The sequence below is a fragment of the Orycteropus afer genome, unplaced genomic scaffold (genome assembly GCF_000298275.1).
Source record: "Orycteropus afer afer isolate SDZICR_OR568_19922 unplaced genomic scaffold, OryAfe1.0 scaffold00002, whole genome shotgun sequence".
Taxonomy (NCBI): domain Eukaryota; kingdom Metazoa; phylum Chordata; class Mammalia; order Tubulidentata; family Orycteropodidae; genus Orycteropus; species Orycteropus afer.
In genome coordinates, this window is record NW_006921589.1 from 16747498 (window position 1) to 16763703 (window position 16206).

Consider the following 16206-nt stretch of genomic DNA (forward strand, 5'->3'; position numbering starts at 1 on the left):
TATATATATATGTGCACATTTAGTGAGTATCTCCCTCTTACCAGCAACCTTAGACACACATTCTTACAATAATCCACATGTACGTATTATTATTGCAGTTGCAGAGATTAAGTGAATTCAAAAGGGTTAAGTAACTACTCAAGGTCACACAGCAAGTAAATCACACAAATCTATTACTGTCAGAAGTTTTGTTTTGTTTTGTTTTCCTTCAACTGAACCACTTTCTCCCAGACATTGGCAGTAGTAGCTCTGAGTTCTAGCAAATGAGTTAATACATACACACACCCCTGAGGAAAGATCTTACATTGGGTTAAATGCTAATGAATTTTAATGAAAGCTCTTAACATTATAATTACACAAGTATATTTGACTGGCTTAGCTGTTGTGGTGGAAGCTGCTAGAGACCCTCCCAGGTCCCCTTTATTTGGTCAGTGAAGCCCACATACCCCACCTAATGGGAGCGTTGGCTGCTAATTGCTCATAGGTGTACTATTCTTAAATAATTTTCTTTTACTGGAAGCCATTTTGCCTGCCAATGCCAAGGAAGTTAGGCTTCAGTCTCTCCTCCAGGTGGCTTCCTGCAGCCAATAACTGGCTGATGTGGGTGTAAAAATCTTAGTCCCTTTTCCTCAAGGTGGGACAACTGTGTGGTGCCATTCATGCCCCAGAGCTCCTTGTGGGTCAGGGTGAATACTAGACTTTAGCAGAAACCACATGACTGCTTGGCTTCTTCCTTCCCTATCCTACTTCTCTGACTCATTACAAGTTTCTCATGGTCTTTTTCTAGGGGAATCTGACACAAGAGAGAGGCTTATTGCCGTGTCACTACTTATATAAAATATGCACCATGTTACAGAATGACAATCATATATAGGTACAATTTTGCAAAGAGAACATTTTGCTCAACCATGGATCCCTGTTACCAGAAGAAATAGTTCATGAAACATACTTAACAAATACAATACTATCCCAAATGGCATAAAATATTTGAACTATCTCTTTGGGAAAACAAAAAAATAAAAACAAAAACACCACCAACAGCAATGATATAAAGGATTAAAGGACTGTACTAACTGCAATAAACATAGCAAACTACATGACAAAAGAGAAGAAAACAGCTTTTGATAGAATATATTACAAAAATGGCTAAATGTAGCTACATAAACAGTGCAAAGAGAATACTACTTTTCTCCTTGATATTTGCTCCTGGGGATGGTGGAACTTATCTTTCTTTATTGGAAGAAACGAGTCTCCGCTGCTTCTTAAGAAATAGAACACAGAGACCTTCACAGGCATTGGAACGTTACTCAGCAGATTAAGCATTATCCATTAGTTGTTTCATACAAGCATTATTTTCTGAAAGCATCAGAGAAGAATAAACATTAAAGAAGTGGAAAAGTGAAGGAGAAAATGACTACTTTGCTCTATATCAATCATTTATTTGCTTTTCTTAATATTTTGTGAATGTATCACCAGCATGAATACCATCATTGGGAAGGTAGAATTGCTTGGTTTCTTAAAACCCTCCAATTTTTGTTGAAATTATTATAAATTTTCACTCAGAAGGGAAACGTACACTTTTATGTCTTCCTCAAGTTTGAATGTCAGTAGAAAATCCTTCTCATAGAGCAGCATTCATTGTCATCCTCACTAATTCATCTCCTTGCCCTCGTCTTGTGTTTTCTGAAAGATTAAAGGATTCAGATTGCTTGAGTAAGGGAATCTTGGAATTCAAGCCTAGGAACATGTACTTAAAAACACTCCAGGCAGTAGTCTTCGTATAGGTATACATGGATGTTTGAGAGTCACCAGGAATTTCCTATAGGTATATGGGCACATCATTTTCCAGAATCTCAGCTTTCCGACGAACTCTCTCCTAAAAGTGGTTCACACTACACTGGTTCAGACCATCCTGGTTTTCCTTTTACGGATTCCCTTTTCTCAATCACCTTTTGCCAACTTTCCTAAAGAGAAGTGTATTACTGCACTGAGTGTAACCCTCCCTTCTATGCCAAACAAAGGGACAATCTGAGAATGCATAGATCTCACATGCATTTGCAGGGGAAGCAAAGGGGGCTTTGGGAGATATTGAAGGAGGCTGTGTCTTCTTTTTCAAGCAAACCGAAAACCCAGCACAGAGTCTCATGCTTCTGATGAGTTTCCTCTTTCTTTACTTATCTATCTATCTGTCCATCCATCCTTCTATCCATCCATCCATCCATTATTCCATCTCTTTATCTAATCATTCTGTCTAGAATTCAGAAGAATGATGGTCATCTTGGAAATGTTTATTCATATTTTTATTTGAATTGATAAAGGAAATCAGACGTTTCTGACAGAAAGGAAGTCTGATTTGGTTGATTGGTATGATCATGAAGACTGGCTTTGTCAATTGGGTTACAAGACAAACATTCACCAAAATTAGTAAATGACGAGCTGCAAGGTTTTGGCAAAAAGTAAAGCAAAATATATTTATAGGATATAATTTCCCTGGGTGGAAGTAATGTTTAAGCAATCAGCTACAGACTGAAAGACTGGCTGTTTGAAATCACCCAGAGGTGCCTCAAAAGAAAGGTCTGGAGATTTTTCAGAAAGTCACAACAAGGAGAACTCCACGAAGCACAGTTCTGCTCTAAAACACATGGGGTCGCCCTCAGTCAGAAGCAGCTCAATGGCTACTGGTAAAGTGCACATATGACATGCAACATGCTGGAGATGAACTGCTTTGTGGTCATTTACACTCATGGGAATGGTTTTAGGCATCAACTTTATGGAGGATATATATTATTTTTCCAAGTTTCAGGGTATATATGAGTGAAAAAAAGTGAGGCATATTGCTCTAAAAATTTCAAACCATCTCCCTTAGATAAATTCCAAATCAAACAACATGTCCTGGCAAGTAGGAAGAGAGCAGGACTTTGAAACAGTTCATTGCAGTTTGACCCCTTGCTGAGCATTTGCATTTCTACCCTGATACTGGATCAGAGTCTACATTTTAAGAAGATTCTCAAACCAAAACCCACTGCCACCAAGTCGATTTCAACACATACCACCCCCATAGGTGCTCCAAGTCCCTGAATCTTTATGGGAGTAGACCACCTTGTCTTTCCCCCGTCGAGTGTCAGTTGGGTTTGAACTACCAACCTTGTGGTTAGTAGCCCAATACCTTCACCACAGCTCCACCAGACCTCTTAAGATTCCCAGATGACTCTTAGAGATGCTCAGGTGATTCCTGTGTGTTTATTTGGTTAAAATGCGGATTCTGACTCAGTATGTCTGCAGAGGAAGTTTAATTTCTCAGCAAGGGACAGAATTGGAATGAACAAGTTTGAAGCCCTGGAAGAGAGGATATGTGCAAAAGTCCCCTCACCTTCCTTTTGAATCTCTGTTTAGATCTACCTTGTAGTCTAGAAAGAGTACCAGAAGGAGAAGAGAGTATCTGTGCCTAGACAGATGCTGAAGAAACACTGGAGAAAACTTCAGCAACATTGTAGAACGGATGTCTAGAGAGTGATTGGCATCTACGTCTTTATGCATGGATCAGGCAGAGCTAGAGAATGCAAAACAGGGACATAGAAGCCAATTCTAGGGTTGGATGGTTAATTGAAGACTGGTTCATTCAATTAAAATCCTTAATCATTCTACCACTGTCAACTAAAAAAAATTGAGTTTGTGAATCTAAGTGCATTTGCTAGTTTTCAAAGGGATTGTTGGCAATTTTGATAACACAACTATAATCTATGTTAGCTTAGTGTTTGATATAAAGAGAAGCATACAATCTAAGTAGATGAACAAATTAATTTCTATGTAAGAGAGTTAACTATATAATTATTATTATTATTTTTTAAAAGAGCCTCTTTAGGAAAAAAAAAAAAAAAAAGAAGAAGAACAATACAAAAACTCTCTCTTTTCTCCAGAATATTTTCAATCACTCTATGGAAATATCATGGACAAAAATGTAAAAAAGGTGCTTACGTGTACAATACTGAAAAATCATACCTGGTATCTGCTACTTTTGTGATAGTCTCCTAGGATCACATTTCCTGGCAGTCTTAAAAATTTCTCCCAATGGAAGCCCTTATTTTAAAATGTGCAAAATACACAAGTATTTGAATTAAGTGTAAGGATTTGAGCTCTCTCATAGTCAAAAGATGCTTCTCAGTACAAAATGTTCCTTTTTTTAATTTTTTGTTTTTTACCTAAATTATACTCAGATATTGACTTCCTGCAATAGAAGAAGCACACACACACAGAGAAGCAATCTCACACAGGATCAATGAGTGATCATCATGAACTTAGCTGATGACTGATATCAGGAAAGGGCAAGTTACAAGCATAGATGTGTTGTTTAAGAAGTGGGGGATTAATCACATCAACTGACATCCACATTTGAATAATATTAACAAATGGGAATTGAGTATAATATAAAAAGAATTCCTAAAATTAGTATTCAGAACCACAGCAGGTACACCTAAAGGGAAAAGGAGAGACTTAACAGTAATGCTACCTTAGATCCGAAGACTGAGCAATTACATTTGCAAAAAGTTGCACTTTTATGAAGAAAAGTTCTTGTGGATTTGGTACCAAAGGATGTTCACTGTTTAAAATATAAAGGAAAGAAATCCAGATATCTAGTTTAATAATTCACCTTTATTCTAAAATATAGTTTCACTTTTTATAATTTATGGTTTGAAAAATTAGACATATTTAAAATAATGCAGTTAGAATTAATTGTCTGACACTGAATTATGGTTGTACTTAAAGAAGGATGCTTTGCTATACAGGGTTCCTCACATGAAGCATCCTTCATTAACATGTGTTGAGTGACTAAATACACAGCAAAGCCTTCTCTGATGTGTATGAAATAAGAATATGTATTTTTATAGCTCCACATTATATTTTCAAATATAGTTAATGGTCATATCTAATTAACAGTTTTGACTGTACTTATGAAATTTTACCTGTAGACTTTCACTCCCTAGCCTAAGTGAACCATCTTCAGATAATATGAACAAGTCAGAGATTTAGCAGATATTCAGGGGGAACTGGAAACGCAAAGGAAGGGAGTGATGTGGGCATAGGCAGTGGGACAGACACTTTGACCAATTCAAATTCCCTTAACCTAGGACTTCTTAAGGTTCTGGGTGCGAGTTCCTGGAGTGGAGCTTCCACTTGCAAAGGACTTATGTTATGAAGGTCTCTCTAATCTGAAAATCTCTCAAATCAATAAAAATGTACTTTGATAATAAAAGAGGAGCTATGGGGTTAAAGGGACTAGTTTGTATCTTGCACACAAATTTCAAGACCACTTCATTCTCCTCATTTTTTCCCTTTTACTTGATTCTTTTCTCTGCAACCACAAGGAAAATGGAGAAAATCTCCTATGACTTTTCAACACTAACCTTTCACTCCCATTAAAATAGTTTCTTCTTGGTAGCTATTTACTCTTTGGCTTTCAGTGACTCTTTATGGAATTTCTGTCAGCTATCTGGCCCATTTCTTACAGAGGACAGAATTGATGCAGAAACAACCTAGCCCTAAGTACAAGGAACATTTTAAAATTTTATCACCTCTGCTCAGAGAGGTAGGCTTTACCAAATCAAACTAGCAGTTAAGAATAAGACTGAAAACTAACAAGAACCTTTGTATTTTGAAGAGCCAGCTGTGCTGTGCTTCACTTCTCAGAGAAGTTGGAATTAGTATATGTTTTTTGATGAAGTAGAAGAAGTTGAGGAAGGACCTTAACAGGTTTATCATTAGCATTGCCTATTTTGAAGATATAAGCCAACGGCACGGAGAGTTATACGTTGAAAAACCAAACCAAACCAAATGCACTGTTGTCAAGTCAGATCCAACTCATAGTGACCCCTCCTTGGGTTTCTGAGGCGGTATCACTCCAGAAGTAGATTACTCAACCTTCCTTCTGAGGAGTGGCTGGTGGGTTTGAATCGCCAGCCTTCTGGTTAGCAGTCAAGTGCCTTAGGCCCTATGCTACAAGAGCTCTCTCTCTCTCTCTCTACATACACATATATACACACACAATATACAATTCATCTTACCCTCATTCTGTAAACTCCTTTTATCAAACAGGAATTTATTCAGTGGCATTTCATACAGGTATGTTTGTTTATACTGATATGTTTTGTCTATTTTTAAAGATTTTGCTCCAAATTAATATGTTCATTTCCAAAAGCAAAGCTCTTCCACTCAGTAACTAAGAAATTAGCTTCTCTACAGTAACCATAATCTATCAGGTGGATATTATGTGGTAGAGATTGTGTGCACTCATTTACATAAAATGTCTCATTTTATGCATAGAGTAACCTTACGGGAGCGGCAGAACCAAGCACAGAAAGGTTACTTCCTTTCCTGAACTGTCTGCACATGCCGGATTACAGTGGACTGTGCTTAGAAAGCAGTGCTGCCTCTGGAATAAGCACTTTTTGAAGCATTTTTTCAGCCTCTGCAAATAAGTCAGATTCCTTTGTGCAAATCTGTCTTAATTTTTACTCAGCTATGCATGTGAATTATTGATGTAACTAAGCACAACTAATTATTGATGTTAATAAGCCATGTGGTACTAAAAGGTCCAGCTGCTGTATTGTTTTAATATCTAGAGCAATGTCCTAAATGCAAAAGCAATAAAAAAATTTTAAAGATTGAAATCATCACTTCTCTTTTGTCATTAAATTACTTAAATTTTAGTGAAGGCTTTCAATTGGAATTAAAGTTCATTTTATTGATGACTATCTCCCTAAATACCCAAGGACTAAAATGCGAAAATTTGAAAGCTTTAAGTTTCCAGTGATGAAAGTGATTTGTTGAATTATATGGCAATAATTACACTTATAAATCCTGCTATGAGATCAGTCAGCCATGTGCTGCCCTTTAAAAGAAACCAAAACTGCTGACAGATGTCTGCGAGCGATCAGGCAACAAGATTTTTATCAAATTATGCCCTTTTGTTTTTGGCTCTGAAAGTGGTTACAGATTCACCCTTAAGAAATGTATGGGCAATATTCAGCCAGTACGTGACCTTATAATACACCTCAGTTCTACTTTAGAACATTTTGGGGTAAAAAAGAAAATGTTCAAGCTTTTGCTGCCACATAAGGCAAAAAAAAATCAATCTAAATATTAATCTCTTATGGGTTAGCACGACTTACTCAATTATGTGAGAAGGAAACTAGGCAAGATTAGTTAATTACAGAGACACTATGGTTGGGATTTAGGAGGGACAAGGGAGTCCCTGGGTGGTAAAAACAGTTAAGTACTTGGCTACTAACTGAAATTTTGGTGATTTGAGCTCACTGAGGGGTTCTTGGGAAGAAAGGCATGGCAATCTACTTTTGAAAATATCAGTTCTTTGAAACACCTGGGGTTTCCATGAATCAGAATTGACTCTATGACAACTGTTTCATTTATTTATTTTTTTATGGTTGGGACAGGTGCTTGCTAGTATGCTCATTAAAGCTTAAAAATATTTTGACTAACTTTATATTTATGTGATATATACCACACTTGGTTGGCTCTAATGTTAGACAATTACAATAAAATTTATTTAAGTAGGATAGCAGATAGACCACTTAAATACACAGCTATACTTCTGTCATTTGGATAAAAGAAAATCTGATGGATGTTTGCCACATGTTACTGAAAGCAATATATCAGACTACTAGCATATTTACTTCTTAGAACAAGTCATCTGCAACTGATACTGATATGAGATCAGAAAATGTGAGTAAGCATTTAAGATTCTGTACTATAAATAAATGTATAGAAAATGCCACATTCAGCATGGATCTTGACTATATTAGGATACTATTGGAGCTTTTACAAAGAAACACTCAAATGTTTCGAGATGAACTTCTCATGTGGCTTAAACTTATCTCAGCTCCTTTTAAGTGGTTCCTTATAATCTCAGATGGAGAACACTATCCATGGAGAGTCAATGAAGCCTTTGGGTGAAAGTCATGAAAGTATGTTTGAGTAAAAGACAAGAAAGTGCTATTCCTCAGAGTTAAAAAAAGAAAGAAAGAAAGAAAGAAATTGAAAGCTGCCAATTGCTCTGCCTATGTGGAAGATTGTAAAAATTATAGCCAAAACAGGTTTCAGAGTTAAGATGAAGTTCTAAGTTAGAGGCCTGACCCAATACCTATTCTCTACCTCTTTTTCCAGGAGCTCTGGTGGCATAGTGCCTAAAGCATTTGACTCCTAACCAGAAGGCTGGCAGTTCAAACCAACCAGCCACTCCTCGGAAGGAAGACTGGGCAATCTATTTCCATAGTGATACCTCCTTGGAAACCCAAGGAGGGGTTGCTATGAGTCGGATCTGACTCGACGGCAGATTGTTTTGTTTGTTGTTTTTTTTGAGTTACCTCTTTTTCTGCAGGAAGTGGTGAGAATTAGGGCCACCAAAGAACAGGTAAGGGAGTTAGCCCCCAGGAAGGAAGTGGTTGAAGCCCGGGAGCTGGATTGGAACAGCTAAGGGAGTTGAAATTGTCTGTTAGTTTGTTGTACTGTGGTGGCTTGCATGTTGCTCTGAGGCTTGAGGCTGTGCACCAGTGTTTCAAATGCCAGCAGGGCAGCTCATGGTGGATGGGTTTCAGCAGAGCTTCCAGATTGAAGAAGGAAGAGACCATCCACTTCTCAAAGAATTGGCCAGTGAAAACCTGATGAATAACAGTGAAACACTGTCTGATATATTACTGGAAAACTTTATGAATAGCCCTGAAACATTGTCCCATATAGTGCTGGAAGATGAGCCCTTCAGGTCAGAAGGTACTCAAATATGACTGGAGAAAAGCTGCTTCCTAAGAGTAGAGCCAACCTTAATTATGTGGGTGGAGTAAAGCTCTAAGGACCCACACTTGCTGATGTGACATGTCTTAAGATGAGAAGAAACAGCAGCAAACATCCATTAATAATCAGAACATGGGATGTATTAAGTATGAAGCTAGGAAAATTGGACAGTGTCAAAAATGAAATGGAAAACAGAAAGAACAATATCTTAGGCATTAGTGAGCTGAAATGGACTGATATCGGCCATTTTGAATCAGACAACCGCATGATCTACTATGCTGGGAATGACAATTTGAAAAAGAATGGCATGGCATTCATCATCACAAAGGATGTTTCAAGATCTGTCCTGAAGTACAATGCTCTCAGTGATAGGATATATCCATAAACCTACAAGGAAGACCAGTTAGTGGTAAAATTATTCAATTTTATGCACCAACCACCAAAGCCAAAGATGAGGAAATTGAAAATTTTTATCAATTTCTGAAGTCTGAAATTGACCAAACATGCAGTCAAGATGTGCTGATAATCAGTGGTGATAGAAATGCAAAAGTTGGAAACAAAGAAGAACCACCTTAGTTGGAAAATTTGGCCTTGGTGATAGAAATAACAGTGGAGATCACATGATAGAATTTTGCAAGACCAATGACTTATTCATTGCAAATACCTTTTTTCAACAACACAAATGGTAGCTATACACAGGAACTTCACCAGATAGAGTACACAGGAATCAGATGGACTACATCTGTGGCAAAAAGCAATGGAGAAGCTCAATATCTTCAACCAAAACAAGGCCAGGAGTTGATTGTGGAACAGACCATCAACTGCTCATATGCAAGTTCAAGCTGAAGCTGAAGACAATTAAAACAAGTCTACAAGAGCCAAAATATGACCTTGAATATATCCCACTTGAATTTAGTGACCATCTAAAGAATAGATTTGATGTAATGAACATCAATGACCAAAAACCAGAAGAATTGTGGGATGACATCAAGAACATCTCCATGAAGAAAGCAAAAGGTCATTAAAAAGACAAGGAAAGAAGAAAAGACCAAAACATATGTCAGAAGAGACTCTGAAAGTTGTCATTGAATGAAGAGTAGCTGAAGTAAATGGAAGAAATGACAAGATAAAAGAGCTGAATGGAAGATTTCAAAGAGGGGCTTGAGAAGACAAAGTCAATTATAATGAAATGTGCAAAGACATGGAGTTGGAGAGCTAAAAGGGAAGAACATGCTTGGTATTTCTCAAGCTGAAAGAAATGAAGAAAAAATTTAGGCCTTGACTGGCAATATTGAATGCTTTCATAGGCAATATATTGAATGATGCAGGAAACATCAAAAGAAGATGGAAGGAATACACAGAGTCACTGTACCAAAAAGAATCAGTTGGTGTTCATCCATTTCAGGAGGTGGCATATGATCAAGAATCAATGATATTGAAGGAAGAAGTTGAAGCTACACTGAAAGAAGTGGTGAAAAACAAGCCTTCAGGAATTGACAGAACCCATTGAGATGTTTCAACAAACAGATGCTGCACTGGAAGCACTAACTTGGCTATGTCAAGAGATTTGGAAGACAGCTACCTAGCCAACTTACTGGAAAAGATCCACATTTATACCCCATTCCAAAGAAAGGTGATTCCACGGAATGTGGAAATTATCGAATAATATTATCAATAGGGCAAAGAATGCTGAAAGTACCATGAACTGCTAAAAGAACTAATAAATCTGTCCTGTAAGAAATGCAGCTGGAATGCTCCTTGGAAGCAAGAATGGCCAAACTTCGTCTCACCTACTTTGGTCATGTGGTAAGAAGAAACTATTCCTTGGAGAAGGATATCATGCTTGGGACAGTGGAAGGGCACCAAAAAAGGAGAAGGTCCTCAACGAGATGGATCGACACAGTGGCTGCAACAGTGGGCTCAGGAACATGGGGCTGGCACAGGACTGGACAGTGTTTATTCTGCTCAGGTATAGAGAAGATAGTGGGATGGCACCTACTTTGGTCATGTTGTAAGGAGGGACCATTCCCTGGTGAAAGATATCATGCTTGGTAAAGTGGAGGGTGAATGAAGGAGGTGAAGGCCCTCAATGAGATGGATTGACACAGTGGCTACAACAATGGGCTCAGGAACATGGGGCTGGCACAGGACTGGACAGTGTTTCATTCTGCTGAACATAGAGTTACATAGGGTCACTGTGAGTCAGAGATTACTCGAAGGCACCTGAGAACAACAGCAACCTCTTTTTCCCAGTCTCACTTTTATTAAATACTTGCCATGTAACCAGGTTCATGTCAATGAGGTATATGCAAAAGTCTGCTTGTGTTTCTGAAAGAGTTTTGCATTCCTTATTGAAGAGAAACAAGTTCTCTTACCTCTCCTTTGTTCTCTTCTCAAATTGAGCAAGCCTACAGTTGTGGCAGCTACTTTTCAACCATGAGTCAGAGGCTGAGATTTTCAGTTGAACTTGTGTTGATATCTTTGAACTTCTAGACCAACACCAGCAACCACTTGCCTCCAGACTACTTAGTGTATAAGAAAAAATAACCCTTATTTTCCTAAGCTTTTTCAGTCCTCTGTTCTACTTCTTTTCCTTGAGTAAATTCTTTTTTTCATTTTTTTTAACTTTTATTGTGATTTGGGTGCAATTTTACAAAGTAGGTTTCTTTTACATTCAACAGTTCATACACATTTTGTATGATGACACTAATTATAATCCACACAATGTAACAGCTGTCCTCCCACCTCCTCCCTGTGGTTACCCCTTCCCTATGTCCTTACTATGCATTCCTGCCTGCCTAACTTTCTCCCTGTGCAAAGCTGCTCTTCTGATCTCCCATAATTGACTGTTCTAAGGAATGCATCTCCCTGGTATATTGTTCAGCTTGTAGTCCTGTCTACTGTTTGACTGAGAGTTAAGCCACAGGAATGAGCCTAATCCCAGGCCTAAAGAGTGACTCTGAGCCATACATTCAAGGATTTCATCAATCTCTATCTCATCAGTAAACCTAGTCTCTTTTTTAATGTCTTTGACTTTTTTTTCCCACATTTTTTTCTCCCATTTTATCCCAGATCTCCAATTTTGATCCCTTTCCAAGTGTTTGGTATTGGTAGTTGGGCACCTTCTAGTTATTCTTGTCTCATGGTCATGTAGGCTGACATTCTCATGGTCCATTGGTCCTTTGGAGTAATTATTTCCATACATCTTTGATTTTCTTCACTCTTCTTTGCTCTGGATGAGGAGAGACCAATCGCTGCATCTTAGATGGCCCCTCCCAAGCTTTTAAGACCCACTCATTCCTCACTAAAGTAGGATGTAGAACAATGTTTTGCGTACTATGTCGTGCCAAGTGAGCTTGATGTCCCCCATGATGATGGTCCCAACCGCACAGCCCAGCAACTCATTCTCTCAAGGTGATGGTTGTGGCTAAGAAGTTATCCTAACTTTGTCCCCTGTTAGCTCTACACAGTATATGTACCTTTTTATAGCACATACAAATACATATGCAGGAACATCATCTACCAAGCCTGTGTATGGTCATAGATATATTCCTTTTTGCCTACTCATACCTGATGTTCTTGCCTGTCTACCTATGTATCCCCCTGTAGATGACTGTTATTACTAATAGTGCAGTGTTGGGTAACTAATAATATTTAGTTAAATATGGGTAAATAATAGTATTTACCTTTGTTGTGTATATCTCCTGTGTATCTCTTGTGTCTTCCTTTTCCTTAGTGATTGTGCTGGTCATACACTTAAAAATATGGAACACTCCATGAATTTTCATGTCATCATTGCATAGAGCCATACTAGTCTTCTCTGTATTTTTCCAATTTTAATATATGTGCTGCTAAAGTGAGTACTCTGAATAAATTCTTATCTTATGGTAGGGCACAGTAATCACAAGAAGAAAATTTAGGTAACATGTGGCAACAGAGTGGATCTGTTTATGGTTAAACAGATGTTCAGAAAGCCACCCATGGAAAAACACGTAGTACATATTTTAGATTTTCAAAGTGAAAGGGAACAGTAATTCAAACAAGGATAGATCACTTAGAAATACAAAGATGTTTTTAAAAGAGAAAGAAAAATAAAACTGGAGATTACAGCCAACTTGCTATATTAGGAAAATATCTAATATTAGAGTAATTTATTCTTCCAAGAAATATTTATCAAAAAGTTACTATATGCCAGGAACATTGTTGCTGTTATCATTGCTAGAGTTCCTTTTAATTTGAGATATAAGAAGCACCCATTGATGGTGCCAGTAATAAAATACATTACTGTGTTCATTTTCTCAACATTTTGTGGAGAAGTTTGGAAAGGATCTGGAAAATAGGATCTGATATTTATGTACAATAGACATCCTGGTAAAAAGACCAGTTTCTTAAAATTGCTAAAATGCAAAGCAAGTATGAAAATCCCAGAATCAACTAAGTAGCCCATTCAGTCTTGCTTTCAATATATCACACTAATACTTATGTTGTCATTATGTTGTTGTTAGGTACCATCAAGTCGATTCTGACTCATAGTGAACCCATGCACAGCAGAATGAAACACTGCCCAGTCCCACACCAGCTTCACGTTTCCAGCTATACTTGAGGCCATGGCTGCAACTATTGTGTCAATTCATCTTGTTGAGGGCCTTCCCCTCTTCTGTCAATGCTCCATCTTTACACCCTTCTCCAGGGAATTGTCCCTTCCTATAACATGACCAAAGTAGGTGAGACAAAGTCAGACCATTCTCGCTTCCAAGGAGCATTATGGCTGCACTTCCTCCAGAACAGATTCATTAGATCTTTTGGCAGTCCATGATACTCTCAGCATTGTTTGCCAGCACCACAACACAAAAGCATCAATTCTTCTTTGGTCTTCCTTATTCATTGTCCAGCTCTCACATGCATAGAAAGCAATTGAAAATATTGCCTGGCTTGTGTCAGGCATACCTTAGTCCTCAAGGAGACATCTTTGCTCCTAAGCACTTGAAAGAGGTCCTTTGCAGCTAACTTAGCCACCACTATATGTCATCTGATGTCCTGAGTGCTGCTTCCATTGGTGTCTATTATAGAAATAAGCAATGTGAAGTCTTTGACAGCTTCAAACTTTTTTCCATTTATCGTGATGCTGCTTATAGGTCCACTTGTAAGGATTTTTGTTTTCTTTATATTGAGATGTAATTCATATTGCAAACTGTATTCTTCAATCTTCATCAGTAAGAGCTTCAAGTCATCCTCATTTTCAGCAAGCAAAGTTGTGTCATCAGCATATCACAGGTGGTTAATGATTTTTCCTCCAATCCTGATGCCACATTCTTCTTCATATAGTTTAGCTTCTTGGATTATTTGCTCAGCTTATAGAGTGAATAATATGGTGAGTATTGTGAAAGGATACAACCCTGACTCACTCCCTTTTGATTTTAAACAATGCAGTGTCCCCTTGTTCTGTTTGAAAGATAGCCTCCTGGTCTATGTACAGGTTCCTCATGAGTACAATTAAGGGTATTGGAATTCCCATTCTTCTCAATGTTATCCACGATTTGTTATGATCCACACAACTGAATGCTTTTGCATAGTCAATAAAACACAAGTAAACATCTTTCTGGTATTCTTTTCTTTGAGCCAAGATCCATCTGACATCAGCAATGATATCCCTTGTTCCATGTGCTTTTCTGAATCCAGCTTGCATTTCTGGAAGTTCTCTGTCAATATACTGCTTCAACCCATTTTGAATTATCTTCAGTAAGATTTTACTTGTATGTGATATTAATGATATTGTTTGATAATTTCCACATTCTGTGGGGTCACCTTTCTTTGGAATGGGTTCAAATATGGATTTCTTCCAGTCAGTTGGCCAGGTAACTGTCTTTCAAATCTCTTGGCATAACCAAGTGCCATGTCAGCAAATGGAAGTCTCGAAAGGTTTACTTTATCCATGTCAGTAAGGGGCTCGTCCTTTTGCCTATATAAAATATATAAGAGGATGAGCCCCTTAGGTCAGAAGGCCCTCAAAATATGCCTGGGAAAGAGCTGTATCATCAGAGTAGAACCAACCTTATTGAGCGGCAGGATATCCAGGTTAAAAGGGGTGGGAGGCAAGGCTAGACCCAAAGCCCCCTAGAGCCAGGAAAGGGAGGGGCCAGGAGTGGCCTTGGGGACCTCAGGAGTGGCAGGATATCCAGGTTAAAAGGGGTGGGAGGCAAGGCTAAGCACCAAGCCCCCTAGAGCCAGGAAAGGGAGGGACCAGGAGCCAGGTACCACAGAGTGGCAGGTTTCAGGTAGGAATTAGGTAAGAGGAGCATGCAGAGGTTTCCAACGGCTAAGGAAGACAAACCTGTCTGTCAGTTTATCATCCTGTGAGGCTTGTATGTTGCTGTGAGGTTTGAGGCCATTCCACTGGTGTTTCAGACACGAGCAGAGTTGCATATGGTGCACAGGTTTCAACACAGCTTAGAGACTAAGACAGACTAGGAGAAAGGAGGAGGACATCCACTTTTAAAAATTGGCCAGAGAAAACCTTATGAATAGCAGAGAAACACTGTCTGATACATTACCGGGCAACTTTATTAATAGCTTTGAAACATTGTCCAACACAGTGCAGGAAGACTAGCCCCTTGGGTTGGAAGGAACTCAAAATGGGACTGGGAAAGAGTTGCTTCATTAGAGTAGAACCAACCTTAATGATATGCATAGAGTAAGTCTTTCAGGACCTCCATGTGCTGATGTGGCATGACTCAAATTGAGGAGAAATAGCTGCAAACATCCATTAATTATCAGAACATGAAATGTACAAAGTATGAATCTAGAAAAATTAGAAGTTGTCAAAAATGAAATGGAACGCATAAAGATTGATATTCTAGGCATTAGTGAGCTGAAATGGTCTAGTTTTGGCCATTTTGACTCAGACAACCAGATGATCTTCTATGCAAGGATTGACAAATTGAAGAGGAATGGCATGGTCATTAAATATCACAAAAGATGTTTCAAGATTTGTCCTGAAGTACAATGCTGTCAGTGATAGGATAATATCCATGTGCCTATAAGGAAGACCAGTTAATACTACTATTATTCAAATGTATGCACCAACCACCAAAGCCAAACATGAGGAAATTGAAGATTTTTTATCAACTTCTGCAGTCTGAAATTGACCAAACATGCAGTCAAGATGTGTTAACTATCACTGGTGACTGGAATGAAAAAGTTGGAAATGAAGAAGAATCACTGGTAATTGGAAAATTTGGTCTTGGTGACAGAAATAACGCTGAAGATCGCATGACAGAATTTTGCAAGACCAATGACTTATTCATTACAAATACTTTTTTCAGCAACACAAATGGTGGCTATACATGTGGACCTCACCAGACGGAGTAAACAGGAATCAGATTGACTACATCTGTGGCAAGAGGC

General features: G+C 38.3%; 1 protein-coding gene and 1 non-coding gene across 2 annotated transcripts in view; both read right to left on the bottom strand.

Moving 5' to 3' along the window:
* Positions 1 to 16206, bottom strand: part of SPAG16 (sperm associated antigen 16) — a 1240018-nt gene that overhangs the window by 220184 nt on the left and 1003628 nt on the right. The gene's annotated exons all lie outside the window — the stretch shown is intronic.
* LOC122149537 lies at positions 12561 to 12666 on the bottom strand. The gene has a single exon (XR_006163185.1). It is a non-coding gene; the product is annotated as a U6 spliceosomal RNA (small nuclear RNA).